Here is a 14973-nt window from a genome sequence, read left to right on the forward strand (position 1 = left end):
TGGAGAATTTGGAATCTAGGGAATTTGGGATTTGGGGAATTTGGAATCTGGGGAATTGGGATTTGGAATCTAGGGAATTTGGGGAGTTTAGAATTTGGGGAATTTGGCATTTGGGAAATTTGGAATCTGGGAAATTTGGGATTTGGGAAATTTGGGATTTGGGGAATTTGGAATCTGGGGAATTGGGATTTGGAATCTAGGGAATTTGGGGAGTTTAGAATTTGGGGAATTTGGCATTTGGGAAATTTGGAATCTGGGAAATTTGGGATTTGGGAAATTTGGGATTTGGGAAATTTGGGATTTGGGGAATTTGGAATCTGGGGAATTTGGGGAGTTTAGAATTTGGGGAATTTGGCATTTGGGAAATTTGGAATCTGGGAAATTTGGGATTTGGGGAATTTGGAATCTGGGGAATTTAGAATTTGGGGAATTTGGCATTTGGGAAATTTGGAATCTGGGAAATTTGGAATCTGGGGAATTTGGGATTTGGGGAGTTTGGAATTTGGGGAGTTTGGAATTTGGGGAATTTGGAATCTGGGAAATTTGGAATCAAGGGAATTTGGAATTCAGGGAATTTGAGATTTTGGGAATTTGGGATCTGGGGAATTTGGGATCCAGGGAATTTGGGATTTGGGGAGTTTGGAATTTGGGGAATTTGGAATCTAGGGAATTTGGGATTTGGGGAATTTGGAATCTGGGGAATTTGGGGAGTTTAGAATTTGGGGAATTTGGCATTTGGGAAATTTGGAATCTGGGGAATTTGGGATTTGGGGAGTTTGGAATTTGGGGAATTTGGAATCTGGGAAATTTGGAATCAAGGGAATTTGGAATTTAGGGAATTTGAGATTTGGGGAATTTGGAATCCAGGGAAATTGGGATCTGGGGAATTTGGGATCCAGGGAATTTGGGATTTGGAATCTAGGGAAATTGGGATCTGGGGAATTTGGAAACTAGGGATTTTGGAATTTAGGATCTAGGAATTTTTGCATCTAGGGAATTTGGAGTCTAGGGATTTTTGCATCTAGGAAATTTAGAATCTAAGGAATTCGGGTTCTAGAGAACTTGTAATCTAGGGATTCTGCCGTCTAAAGATTTCCGATCCTAGGGATTTTTGCATCAACGAAATTTGAGCTCTAAGTACTTTTGCATCGTTCAATTTTAATTAGTACTCGACGTCTAGAAGGATACGGGTACGACGTATTCTCGAGAGGTATGAATTCATTCATTAAATACGATGGCTGTTTAATACGTACAGAGGACGAGAAGATGGTACATCCACGAAGAAGCGTGTGCACATGATCGCGTGGGCGTGTGCCAGAGATCACGCGACCCTCGTTTACAATAAGCCCTTTGACACACGACCAAACGAAGCCCACGCGTCTTTCAAAGGATCTCGGCTAACGTCGACAAAAAAGCAGATTCTTTCAGACCTTTCAGGCTTGCTCCATTCAACGGGCCTTTAAACTTTAAGGCGACCCGTTAGCGAAACGAGACGGATCGACCGGTTTCTTATACCTATATATATGTACATACACATCTTGGATCTGGGACTCTCCTTTTAACTTTCCAATTCTTCTCCGCTGTCCATCATGTTCGTCTACGGTGTCTATGTCTGATTTCTACGATATCGAACTGTGTGCAATTTATACGGACGCGTTGACTTTCATATCGTGAGTTGTTGTAATGTCTTTTAATAGCAGTATTACTAGACTTCTGTGTTCGAGATATGTACTTACATTTTGAGCATTCCTAGATATAAATTTTTGTAGGGACGAATGTAGATTTCCAAAAATTACTAATATTCGAAATGTTCAATTTCCTAATTTTTCAATTTCTCAAACCCATCCCTCGATCCTCAAATCCCCAATTCCCCAATACCCGAAATCTCCAATTTCCCAATTTCCCAATTTCCCAATTTCTCAAACCCATCCCTCAATCCCCAACTTCCCAACTCCCCAACACCCGAAATCTCCAACTTCCCAATTTCCCGAATCCATTCCTCGATCCTCAAATCCCCAATTCCCCAATACCCGAAATCTCCATCTTCCTAATTTCCCAATTTCCCAATTTCTCAAACCCATCCCTCGATCCTCAAATCCCCAATTCCCCAATACCCGAAATCTCCATCTTCCTAATTTCCCAATTTCCCAATTTCTCAAACCCATCCCTCGATCCTCAAATCCCCAATTCCCCAATACCCGAAATCTCCAATTTCCCAATTTCCCAATTTCCCAATTTCTCAAACCCATCCCTCAATCCCCAACTTCCCAACTCCCCAACACCCGAAATCTCCAACTTCCCAATTTCCCGAATCCATTCCTCGATCCTCAAATCCCCAATTCCCCAATACCCGAAATCTCCAACTTCCCAATTTCTCAAACCCATCCCTCGATCCCCAACTCCCCAACACCCGAAATCTCCAACTTCCCAATTTCCCAATTTCTCAAACCCACTATCCTCAAATTCCCAACTTCTCAAATCCAATCCATAACTCTCCAAACTCCCAAATCCGAAGTTCCTCCACCTTCCATTTCTATCTCCGCTCCTCATTTTTCACCATCTTCAGCGCTCCATGTACAGACACCCAAGGGACTCGTTAGATGGTCATGGACTCTTATTTTCCGGTTAACGGAACAGCGGTATCTCAATCTGGAGTATCGACGACATCGGACGTGCACACGCGATTAACGGATCGACGAAATCCATATCGTGCTCGCGGAAGAGCACGAACCCGGAGGATGTCATTGGAAAACGAGCCGTGCTAACCTCGTATGCACGATGAAGTTTATTAACCCAGTGGTGGCTCACAATCGCGTTCGGGATACATGAATGAATACACGCTGTACTCGACCAGAAGCGGACGCGATCGTTTCGGTTCGCGGCATTTAAATCCCTCGTGTCATACTATACGGGTACATTCATAATCGCCGGACATCTACTGTTGTATCATTAGATGACTATGTGAATATATTAGAACATGTTGATATAGATGACAAAATACTGAGAGACTTAACAAAATACTTCAAGAATTGACAAGATAATGAAAGGTTTGATATAATGCAAGAAATTATGTGACTGACTAAATCTATGAGCATATTGTTTATTTTAAAATTAATTACTTAAACATTTTTTAAAATTAATGTATTACTTCCTTGCCTTATGACATCGTCACACATATAATATGATGCATATAACATAACTGCACTTCGAATTTTCAGCGTTCATTTCACTTGAAATGCAACAAACCGGGCTCATATTTTGACCACGTTTGAGTTTCGAGATCAATTTTAATTAACCCCTGCAACAATGATTGCGATATTGAAAATATTCTTAGTATGTGAACATCCTTTTAACAGTGGGACAATAATTAAATTGCTCTGATGACGCAGTTGAAAGAATCGTAGGTTGAGGGTTAATGTATTATTTTGTTGAAGTTATGTAGATAATATGTTATAGGTTAAGTGTATAGTGCAGACTATTAATCGTGTAATACATCATGCTATTACTCGTCTACTTTCAATTAATCCATGCTTTTCTAATGAAAATTCGATGATACTTTACCTAACTGTATATTGATGTACACATTATTGAGGTATAACATATGTTTCATAGGTTGAACATATGATGCATACGTGAAGTATAATACACTACAATTAGCTGAACAATTCTGATGATGTACAGATTGCAGAATAACTTTGACAATGAACGTATTACAGAATGTTGACAATGTACAGTACACGCATTGTCATATGAGTTCACGAAATATTCTATATGTGTTTTGCTCGGCCCTGTATGCGACAGTATGCACCTCTGTACGTAACAGTATGCATCACCATGTGCTCTGCATCAGTGAATGACTTCAAATACTAAATAAAATTAAAATAGTTAACGAGGTATGCACCACTGTCTGTAACAGTATGCACCACCGTATGCTCTGAATCAGTGAATGTCTTCAAATACTAAATAAAATTAAAATAGTCAACGAAGTATGCATCACTGTATGTAACAGTATGCACCACCATATGCTCTGCATCAGTGAATGACATCAAATACTAAATAAAATTAAAATAGTCAACGAAGTATGCATCACTGTATGTAACAGTATGCACCTCCGTATGCTCTGAATCAGTGAATGACTTCAAATACTAAATAAAATTAAAATAGTTAACAAGGTATGCACCACCATACGCTCTGAATCAGTGAATGACTTCCAATACTAAATAAAATTAAAATAGTTAACGAGGTATGCATCACTGTATGCAACAGTATGCACCACCATATGCTCTGAATCAGTGAATGACTTCAAATACTAAATAAAATTAAAATAGTTTATGCATCACTGTATGTAACAATATGCACCACCATATGCTCTGAATCAGTGAATGACTTCAAATACTAAATAAAATTAAAATAGTTAACGAAGTATGCACCTCTGTACGTAACAGTATGCACCACCATATGCTCTGCATCAGTGAATGACTTCAAATACTAAATAAAATTAAAATAGTTAACGAGGTATGCACCACTGTATGTAACAGTATGCACCACCATGTGCTCTGCATCAGTGAATGACTTCAAATACTAAATAAAATTAAAATAGTCAACGAAGTATGCACCACTGTATGTAACAGTATGTTAGCGCCAACGTATTTTGGAGGGTCGTTGAGGGCAATTAGCCTGTGCTATTTTGCCTTCGAACGATTTATGATAGGGATAGCCTGCGTGAGGTCTAAGCGAAAGGTCGTTTATGAGAGTCCAAGTGTGGCGATAGATGATGGCTATTGACTTGGAGTCGTATGGTCATCAGATGTCGTAGGATTGCTTGCTTTGTTAGCTTCTGAGATTGTAGAAAAGGACAGATAGTTTGTTATTGCAATGCTAAGTCGAATAGGGACGTTGTTCCTGGAGGATCTGGCCACGTAGTGGGGAGGCAGGGATGCCTTTGGTAAGAGGACTGAGTTTGACCTCTCGGCACTTACCCCAGCACCTTAATTGGGAACGCATCTCTGTTTGAAAAAGTTTCTAACAAGTATGCACCTCCGTATGCTCTGAATCAGTGAATGACTTCAAATACTAAATAAAATTAAAATAGTTAACGAGGTATGCACCACTGTATGTAACAGTATGCACCACCATATGCTCTGCATCAGTGAATGACTCCAAATACTACATAAAATTAAAATAGTCAACGAAGTATGCATCACTGTATGTAACAGTATGCACCACCATATGCTCTGGATCAGTGAATAATTTCATATACTAAATAAAATTAAAATAGTTAACTATCTCAAATATTGCTTCGCATGAAACACCATGTAGCAAAGAACATCCTCCCTCAAGCAATGTTTTACAACCTCCCTGGTGTATGACTTTTATCGTGTTCACAGATCATGCACATCTAAGCTCGTGCTCGATTAAATGACGCATGTAATCGTCGAGAAGCGAGATTTCTTTTTCCCTCGTTTTTTCTATTTTCGTCATGGCCGCTTGCCGCATCTAATCGGCAACCAACGAGCGCATTTTCTCCTCGACGCGTGTACATCGAAACGTTACTTGGCGTTTATTTTTTAGCGTGTTTCTCTTCGACAACGTGACTCGCATGTTCCCACCTGGTCGACACTTTCGTTTCCAACGGAACGGACTAGAAAATTGAAGACGCTTATGGGTATACAGCTCTTACAGGGAATAAATGATGCAAGAAACTATTAGGAAAAGAGGTGCGAAGAATAACCCGTAGGGCTCGATAGTTTAACAACGTCGTCTTGCCGTAGGTCTTGGCCAATTATCGGGAAGTGCTCGTAAAAAGTCTACATTGTTGCGGAGGAATCGCGTTGCGAAAGAAGGGTACGAAGAAAAGAATGTTGTCTGTTGCTGCTTCTTTAGTACGAAGAAATTCTATTGTTTCTCGTGAAAGTCTTGCTATTACTTCTTCCTGCTTGCTGTAGAAATTTTTTAATTATCAACAATAATTTCATTAATTGACGGCAGATTTAAACACTGGATCAACTTTGTAGTTTGCCAATGTCTCATTCGATAACATAAAAGTGTCAACATATTTATAAAACAACACGCATGCAAATGAGTTACTTTTGTTATGACTGACAGTCAGCCATTTTGTAGTCGACATATTTATAAAACACGTACGCAGTCGTTTTCAGTGAACTGTAAGCTTTAAATTGATATATCATAAGCGCCATTTTGTGATACTTTTCTGTCATGAAAATTATGTCAAACATTAGTGAGTGCAAAATGAGTTACTTCTGTTATGGCTGACAGTCAGCCATTTTGTATTCGATATGCTAATAAAACACATATGCAGTCGTTTTCAGTGAGCTGTAAGCTTTAAATTGATATAATATAAGCGCCATTTTGTGATACTTTTCTGTCATGAAAATTATGTCAAGCATTAGTGAGTTCAAAATGAGTTACTTTTGTTATGGTTAACAGTCAGCCATTTTGTATTCGACATTTTAATAAAACACGTATGCAGTCGTTTTCAGTGAGCTGTAAGCTTTAAATTTATATAACATAAGCGCCATTTTGTGATACTTTTCTGTCATGAAAATTATGTCAAACATTAGTGAGTTCAAAATGAGTTACTTCTGTTATGACTGACAGTCAGCCATTTTGTATTCGACATATTTATAAAACACGTATGCAGTCGTTTTCTGCGAGCTGTAAACTTTAAATTGATATATCATAAGCGCCATTTTGTGATACTTTTCTGTCATGAAAATTGTGTCAAACATTAATGAGTTCAAAATGAGTTACTTTTGTTATGACTGACAGTCAGCCATTTTGTAGTTGACATATTTATAAGACGCTTATGCAGTCGTTTTCAGTGAGCTGTAAGCTTTAAATTGATATAACATAAGCGCCATTTTATGAAACTTTTCTGTCATGAAAATTATGTCAGACTTTAAAGAATTCAAAATGAGTTACTTTTGTTACAACTATCAGTCAGCCATTTTGTATAAAACATATTACAGCACGCACGGAACCGTAATCTTCAAATCGATAACACAACCCTTAATAATTTCCCGTCCTAAAATCACTTCCATTTTCGGAAGCCGACACGTCACGTGCGCCACCGCGACATAAGAGTAATTCGACTCGGTTCGCGCAACGCAGAGAATGAAAAATATGGTTCAATAGTTCGGTCTCACCCTCGAAATCGTTATAAATTATAAAGGTACTCCAGCTACATGGGGTTGTACCCGACGATCGGTTCTCGTAGTTGAGCGCTTTTAATTCTACGCTCGTGCAACAGCCTACAAGATCACTCGTAAACGAGTTCTCGTGTAAAAATACGCGAGGGAGTCGTAACGCGACGTTTAATTAAAGTACGAACCACTCGGTGACTTTCGATCCAATAACCGGGGCCGGCCGGATATTCCTCCGATCAGAAACGTAATAACCGCCGTTAATTCTGCCGCTGAATTCGCGCTCCACTAACTCGAGAAACGCGTTTATACTTTCAAGTTCATTTATTTTATCTATAACCAAGGAATTCCGAGATTTATCGTCTTCCACGTTTACGATTCGTCGATCGAAGTTAATGTATAGCAATTCTTTATTTTGTCAAGCTGCTGATGGTAAAACAGAGGAGTTAGAGATTTTATTACGTGTTTAAATGTGTATAAGATTAAGATTATTTACGGAGGTGTTCGACAGTGTTCGATTATAAAATTTAATTGGATCAGTTATAAAATGTATGTTTTTAAAGACAGACATTTCGTAACAAAAAAATTATGGAACGCAAGATGATGACCACATTTATGGAACAAATAATTAGAATCATTTAGCGCGTGCGCTTAATAGCGAAGTAACAAGAAAATATCAATTTCTGTTTGTGTAATTTGAACAAATTGTGGCTGATTAATAATAAGGACATCAAGTGTGATTTTCAATTAATAATTTGTCTATGAATATTCCATGTAACACTTGATTTATTTAAGAGCTTAAAGAGACCGATACTCTATAATGAACATCTTATGCAAACATCTTTGCACATTAGTAAAAATAATTATGTTCAAATATGTATATTAAATGACTATGTTTAAATGCTACATAAAATGGCTATGTTTGTGTATCACATCTATGTGTATGTTAAATGAGTATGTTTAAATGTGTCCATTAAAAGGCTATGATCGTCTATGTGTATATTAAAAGATTACGTTTAAACGTGTACACTAAATGGTTATGTTTGTGTATCAGGTCTAATGGGATAATTCACCAGAAAACAGGAACGAAACAGATATTTTCGTCAGGGTTTGTTCTCGCTCGAAGTCCACAGAAGCAAAGTATCTGAGGTTGGCAAAATTCCGTCGAGGTTTTTACAGTTTTCATCCCTTTAATTTCACGCATCAAAGAATCCTCGTTACCCTCCGTGTCTCCTTCCTCTTTTCAAGCCCGTTTCTCGCCCCCCGCCGATTCCTACCATTGAAACTCGCGACAGAGGAAGACCTACGATGAATGTCGCGTTGCGAGCGCGATGAAAGAAAGGGTTGAACAGGAAGAAAAAAGAAAGAATAATACGGGAAAGTGCACCCCTATCGTCTGCGCGACAACCGATAAAAACTCTCGGCCGATGTTGTGCACACGCTCGAATCGCGAATCCCGGTGTCTGAGTGCGTACGAAAATCACCGCATCCCTTAAAAGCGTGAATACCGGAACTCTTTGTTCGTTTCGGTCTCTCTCGCTCGTGTACGGTTCGTACGGTCTTTATACGAGAGATTTTACGGTTATCGTCTTGTCGCTAATCTCTTACCGAACGACGATGAATACGGGAGGCAAATGGTGGGTGCAGTTAGGTCGAGGTAATAAGTAAAGTGCACCGGTGCCGTATTCGCACAATACGTTCACGAATTAGCGGTCTGGAAAGGCAAGCGGTTCGTGGTGGACGTCTGTGAACTGACGAGATACGCGTTTTGGTGTGCACTTTACGGTAACGATTGTCTTTTACGCGGGAAACACTGTTGGGAACTTTTTGTTCCACATTTGGAAAATTGGGATTTGGAAAGTTGCGATTTGGAACTTTGGGAATTTTGAAATCTGGGCGCGTGGAATTACGGCGCTTGGAATTACAATGCGTAGAAATTCGGCGCGTGGAGTTACGACGCGTGAAATTACAACGCGTGGAAATTCGGCGCGTGAAATTACAACGCGTGGGAATTCGGTGCGTGGAGATTCGACGCGTGGAGATTCGGCGCGTGGAAATTCGGCGCGTGAAATTACAACGCGTGGGAATTCGGTGCGTGGAGATTCGACGCGTGGAGATTCGGCGCGTGAAGTTACGACGCGTGGAAATTCGGCGCGTGAGATTACAACGCGTGGAAATTCGGCGCGTGGAGATTCGGCGCGTGGAGATTCGACGCGTGGAGATTCGGCGCGTGGAGATTCGGCGCGTGGAAATTCGGCGCGTGAAATTACAACGCGTAGGAATTCGGTGCGTGAAGATTCGGCGCGTGGAAATTCGGCGCGTAAAGTTACGACGCGTGGAAATTCGGCGCGTGAGATTACAACGCGTGAAAATTCGGCGCGTGAAATTACAACGCATGGGAATTCGGTGCGTGGAGATTCGACGCGTGGAGATTCGACGCATGGAAATTCGGGGCGTGGAGTTACGCCGCATGGAATTACAACGTTGAGAATGTAAAAGCTTGAAAATTTGGGAGTAAATCTATAAAAAAAACCCCATTCCCAACCTCCTGCAAACCAAGCCAACAAAGAGCGCCCTTACACGCAAGACGCACCCCGTGCGTCGTCAGCATTATATACCGAACATTCTCATACATGCGCTCCGTATAAGATGCCTCGTCAGGCGTATGTATATTAGACGCACCGTATGCGTCCCAAAGATTCCTACAAGATGCGTCGTCAGGCGTATGCATATGAGAGTAGTAAGATGCGTATATGTCGACCACGTTAAGGCACGCTTGGTGTAAGCTGTTTATGCGCTCGCACCGCGAACGTATCGAACTGAACCGTATTTCAGCGCTCGTTTGTTGCCACTCGTCGACCGGAAAATTGTCAGCTAGCACGTATCCGGCCACAGCGTAGGAACATCGATCGATCAAACTTCCCCAGGGGGCCAGTCGTAGCCTCTTATATCTCGGGAGAGCGTGTTGGATTTTCATCGATTCACGGGACAATCTTGCACGCGAACCTGCCTGCTCGCGTACAGGCGGATTCATAATCACATGGCAACGCGTCGGCTAATGAATCTACGCGATAAAACAAACAGTATATGTTATTCGAACACGCATTGTTCCCACTGCTATTCCTGCATTAAAACATAGGCTAAAGGGCATGTAGGAATATAAGCGTCCACTGGAGTCTATGGATTTTTTAATCTAGGAATTCACAACTTTAGAATTTTAGAATCTAGGATGTTGCAATCTAGAGAATTTGTGGATCTGGGAAATTTTTAGATACAGAGATTCTGAAATATAGGGAATCTGCGGAACTAGGGATCTAGGGAATTCAGGGGTCTAATGATTTGGGAATTTAGGGAAATTTGTATTTAGGGAACTTTTGGATTTTGGAATCTAGGGAATTTTTGGGTTCAGAGATTTTGGAACCTAGAGAATTTCCATCTGGGGAATTTTTGGATCTAGGGATTTTGGAACCTAGGGAATTTCAGTCTGGGAAATTTTCGGCTCTAGGGATTTTGGGACCTAGGGGATTTTTCATATAGGGATTCGGGTATCTGGAGAATTTTGGATCTAGTGATTTGGAGATCTAGGGAATTTTCCATCTAGGGATTCGGGAATTTTTGAATCTATGGATTTGGGGATCTAGGGAATTCTCCATCTAGCGAATTTTTCTACCTAGTTCGAGAATTTGGAGAATTTTTGAATCTAGCAATTCAGTAATCAATTTAGTAATAATCTTATAGATCGAGGGGTTCGAGAATCTAGGGTATTTATAGATCTAGAAATTTATGAATCTAGCCGTTTGGTGACATAGGTATTTCCTAAGTTTCTTATAGCTTTATACTTCTTTTAATACCCAACATGGGATTATTAGTTGGAGAGCAGGCTACACTGCAGTTCCCCAAAAAAATGAAAAAAGTTTGGTAATTAGTGGTTGAGAAATAGAAGGAATGTTTTAAAACGTTTAACGGTAATATCGCACATTGAAATCCAGGTTACATCGTAAATTGCGATCCGCGTGTAACACCGTACCACCACGTGACAATCCTGGCCACGCCTTGATCATGTTTATCTTTCAAGTTTCTATCGCGTGGCTAACGTGCATCGCCAATGCTTCCGGTGATTGCTTTACGGAAGACAGGTATGCGTAACTAGCTAGCTGAGCAATTAAATTTTACGTGAATCGAGCGGCCACGCGAGACACGTTTTACTACCGTGAACAGGTGTGCTCGTATCTCGTGATTACTATTAGTACTGTGGGGTTACCACCACCACCAACGATGCTAGTATTAAAACCACCGGGAGAGGAGCATGATGCTGTAATTTAACCGGCTTACTACTTGATAAAAGTATCTCGAACGCTCTCGATAAGCTGATAACAATGACCGATAAAATAAAAGAGCGATTACCTCATAGAACGAGTGGTACTTATTGTCCGATCACAAGGAATCATCTATGATTTGTTTACCCTATTTCATTTTTATTGTGAACAGACGATGTCTTATTTCGTTCGTTTCATTGTCGTGTAACGATTACTTCAGGTTTTTACTGCTGTATCTTCGCAAGAAATAGTTCGAAGTATCGACAAGCAGGGCAGTTTTAGTCCACTATTTACTTTTTTGCACATATTTTTCTATTATTTCTTTGTTGTCTTATCTCCCCTAAAGCTATTTCAGTACTGATCGATGATATCAGTTTCTTTACACGAAACACGTGGCGGAGAAATCGATATAAGTACAAGTACGTATATTGTTCGATACCTTCGGTTACGATACCTTCATATCGAAAAAGACGTTCCTGAATGACGCCAATACACGAAAAATTAAAATCGCTAAAATGAAAGATGCTTCGATAAACTTCTCAAATTGACAGTTGTATAAAAGTTGTATAGAAAAGCGATCACTTATCAATAAATTGCTCCATTCTCTGTGAGGTTATGTTCGAAAATGGAAGCAATTACCAAAACATAGAAATCGATTTACCCATATATATCTAAAAATATAGAAGTTCTTTCTAATAAAAGAAAGAACAACATCAAGTAGATTATAATTAACAATACTTTTGATATCAAGCACGTATCGCTTCGATCTAATAATAAGTGAAAGTATCGATATCTTAATAATACGTAAGGATTCGACTGTAGTAATCGATTACGCATTGGACAGATAGCGTCAGTGAGTGATGCATGCCGGTATGAAACAGATTAATCTCGACGGCGTTAATCTCGTGCAATTAGAACGTGTTTGTTCTGATTTCAGAATTAACGAAGCAGTTGGTCAGAATATTCTAGCGGTACTCGTGTCATAGTTCACGAGTACGCACGTTCCCGGTAGGAGAAAGGAGCGTTACAAACGGTGTATTACATCGGCGAGTAAGCTTGGTTCCCCCAAGTTCATTGTAACTTTGGTCGTGTCGTGCATCACCTCCTATCAACGCCACACCTCCCTACGCATCGGCCGTGAGTACACTTCCTTGCCCCGGTTAACGCGGTGCACGGTTTGTAGTAATAATCCTAAATACACGTTGGAATCTATACTTAGTCGATCTACGCGTACATAACCGAGCCCCGTAACACGAAACTATCGCTTTCGTCAATTCTTCACAAGCCTGTCAGCCTTCGGAATTTTGGCACTTTTAAAATTCGGAACTTTGCAGTTATGGAATTTTATAACTTCCCGATTTTATGCCAGGAATATGTATTTAATCTGAAACTTCGTTTCTTTCAATGTTCCATTAAAAAATATCAATAATTTTGTAGGAAAAGTACTGAGGAATGTCCAGAAATGCACAATGGAAGCTGTCATCGATTACCGGTAACTAGAAGCACAACCGAGCTGATCTTTCGAAAAAGCTGGCATCTCCGTGACAAAGTGCATAATTGACCTAATTGCTGGTAACGAACGTCCATGAGACACAATGACGAAATCTCGATTCCACGTAAACTGGAATATAAATTGATTTGAAAAGTGGAATACCGGTACGACTAATTTTTTAACGAATTGTATTAGACGCGTGTTAATTTTGGAAAATGATTAAACGATTATTTAATAAATTGGTAGAAGTATCCTTCGTTTAATTTAATTTGTAAGGTGAGAGCGATACGTGTATGGCGAAGTTCTATCCTCAGGGTCATATATGAAAGTGGAAATGAAGCGACTGCGGAAAGAAATTGTAGTCGATATGTTGTTATTCCGGATTTATCAATTGTTTTACTCTCACTGGCAACAGAATTTTTATATGACAATTGTTTTCAACGGATTCTGCGCATCTCGTACCACAGGACAGAACGATAACTTTTTTCCTCTAACGAAATATGATACATGGTGTGCAAAGAATGCACTTGCGAGTTTGATCTCTCGATTGTATTGATCCTATTTGTCTGAATTTCAAATGTAATATTACCTGTCAACAGTATCGACCAAATATCAAACAATTCAATTGTTTAATTTTGTATCAGATTTACACAGCGCATTGTCACGTTAACGGCGTCACGTACATATAGGCATGCAACTATAGAAATATTCTGCAAGGATTTAACAGATATATTTTTTGCGAACCGGGCCAATTAACTGTTTCCGTTTATCTGCTAATTCAAGTATCATTCAGGAAATATGAATTTTGTACAACGCATTCACGTTCGATCGCAAAATATGTTTTGACTAATATATGCAGCTGTGAAAAAACTATCACAGTTTACCATAAATTCTATGTAACATCGTTGTAGGTTATGTGAACCGTACACGATCATTTACAAGACAGAATATTTTATTTTAGACTAAAAATAAAGACTGCATACAACAAAACAACACGAATCAATCTACCAATTTTCTGTGTGTATTCGAACAACGCTAAACTGTCATATTTACAAACGACTATCAGCATCTATTTCCACAAGTCACAAACAGAAAATGTGCAAATATACTTTCATCTGGTATTAAAGAATTGTTTTTAAAAACAGTTCGTTTAATTTCTGTTACACCGTGTTAGGAAGGTAATAAAGCGAAATCACAAAACTAGTAAACTTACCTTGTCGGATATAGACGCGGTCTTCCCTTAAATATACGGTACACCACAATGAGTAAATCGTGGATAAAAATGTAAATAGGGGAAAAATGCACAAAGCTGAAGCACTAATTGTGTTTTTCTCGAGTAACTAACAGAGTACTTCCTACCGTAAGCACATAAACAACTCTTGTTCCAATTCCACCGACCGCTACGAATACGAAACAGGTCCGTCGAATCGCGGGGCGACGCTGGAGATACAGCCACGGCCCATACTCGCACCATTTTCAAATAGTCCCTTAACGCATACAATTATTAACGATTACGTACCTTAATATTCCCAAATTCCTTGCTGGACGCTTAATTACGATTCATGGAATATCCAACTCGATCGGAGAATCTTTATGGCGGTGATGCACCATTTAAAAGAAACTGTAGCACTGTGGTTACGGGACTGCTTTCGATGTTCTTCCGCGTGAGTCAATATGGCTGACTACCTAGGAAAATCAGTTTCTCTTATGACGCAATCAAGCGAGTACGCCCTGCTTAAACACATTTTTACCACTAGATAGCAGCAGCTTGTTTGCGAATTTAGCAGTCGATAAAATGGCATTCTATAAAATTAATTCTCATGTTCACCGTTTTGTAGAGGCACCGACTAGATGGGGCACGACAAAACCCTTATATTTTGCACAATCGGTATTTCAGTATTGCCTGAAATTCCATAAGATGGTAAGTCCCCATACCATTTTAGTGTCCTACCATATCGATCAGGACTGGTTTTGTATCGCAGCGCCTTTAACGGTCGAAATT

The 14973-nt window shown here is 39.7% G+C and overlaps 1 protein-coding gene and 1 long non-coding RNA gene across 9 annotated transcripts in view; one reads left to right on the plus strand and one right to left on the minus strand.

Moving 5' to 3' along the window:
* cora (erythrocyte membrane protein band 4.1 like coracle) overlaps positions 1-14657 on the minus strand; it is a 32204-nt gene extending 17547 nt beyond the window's left edge. For 3 of the 6 annotated variants that reach the window (XM_012282467.2, XM_012282476.2, XM_003699386.3), the window contains exon 1: positions 14185-14429. The gene's annotated coding sequence lies outside the window, so the exon portion shown is untranslated. Of the gene's footprint in view, positions 1-14184; positions 14430-14490 lie in introns of those variants that run through there. The other 3 variants (XM_012282453.2, XM_012282460.2, XM_076533470.1) reach the window with 3 other exon arrangements.
* On the plus strand, positions 11053-13223 carry LOC105662130 (uncharacterized). 3 transcript variants are annotated; one of them, XR_013038721.1, is made up of 3 exons: positions 11053-11898; positions 12417-12616; positions 12917-13223. It is a non-coding gene; the product is annotated as an uncharacterized LOC105662130 (long non-coding RNA). The 3 variants fall into 3 exon arrangements; XR_001095510.2 differs by lacking the exon at positions 11053-11898 and adding an exon at positions 12036-12349; XR_013038720.1 differs by lacking the exon at positions 11053-11898 and having other exon boundaries at positions 12033-12616.
* Positions 14658-14973: the final 316 nt, after the last annotated feature.

This window comes from Megachile rotundata, chromosome 7 (assembly GCF_050947335.1).
Source record: "Megachile rotundata isolate GNS110a chromosome 7, iyMegRotu1, whole genome shotgun sequence".
Lineage (NCBI taxonomy): Eukaryota > Metazoa > Arthropoda > Insecta > Hymenoptera > Megachilidae > Megachile > Megachile rotundata.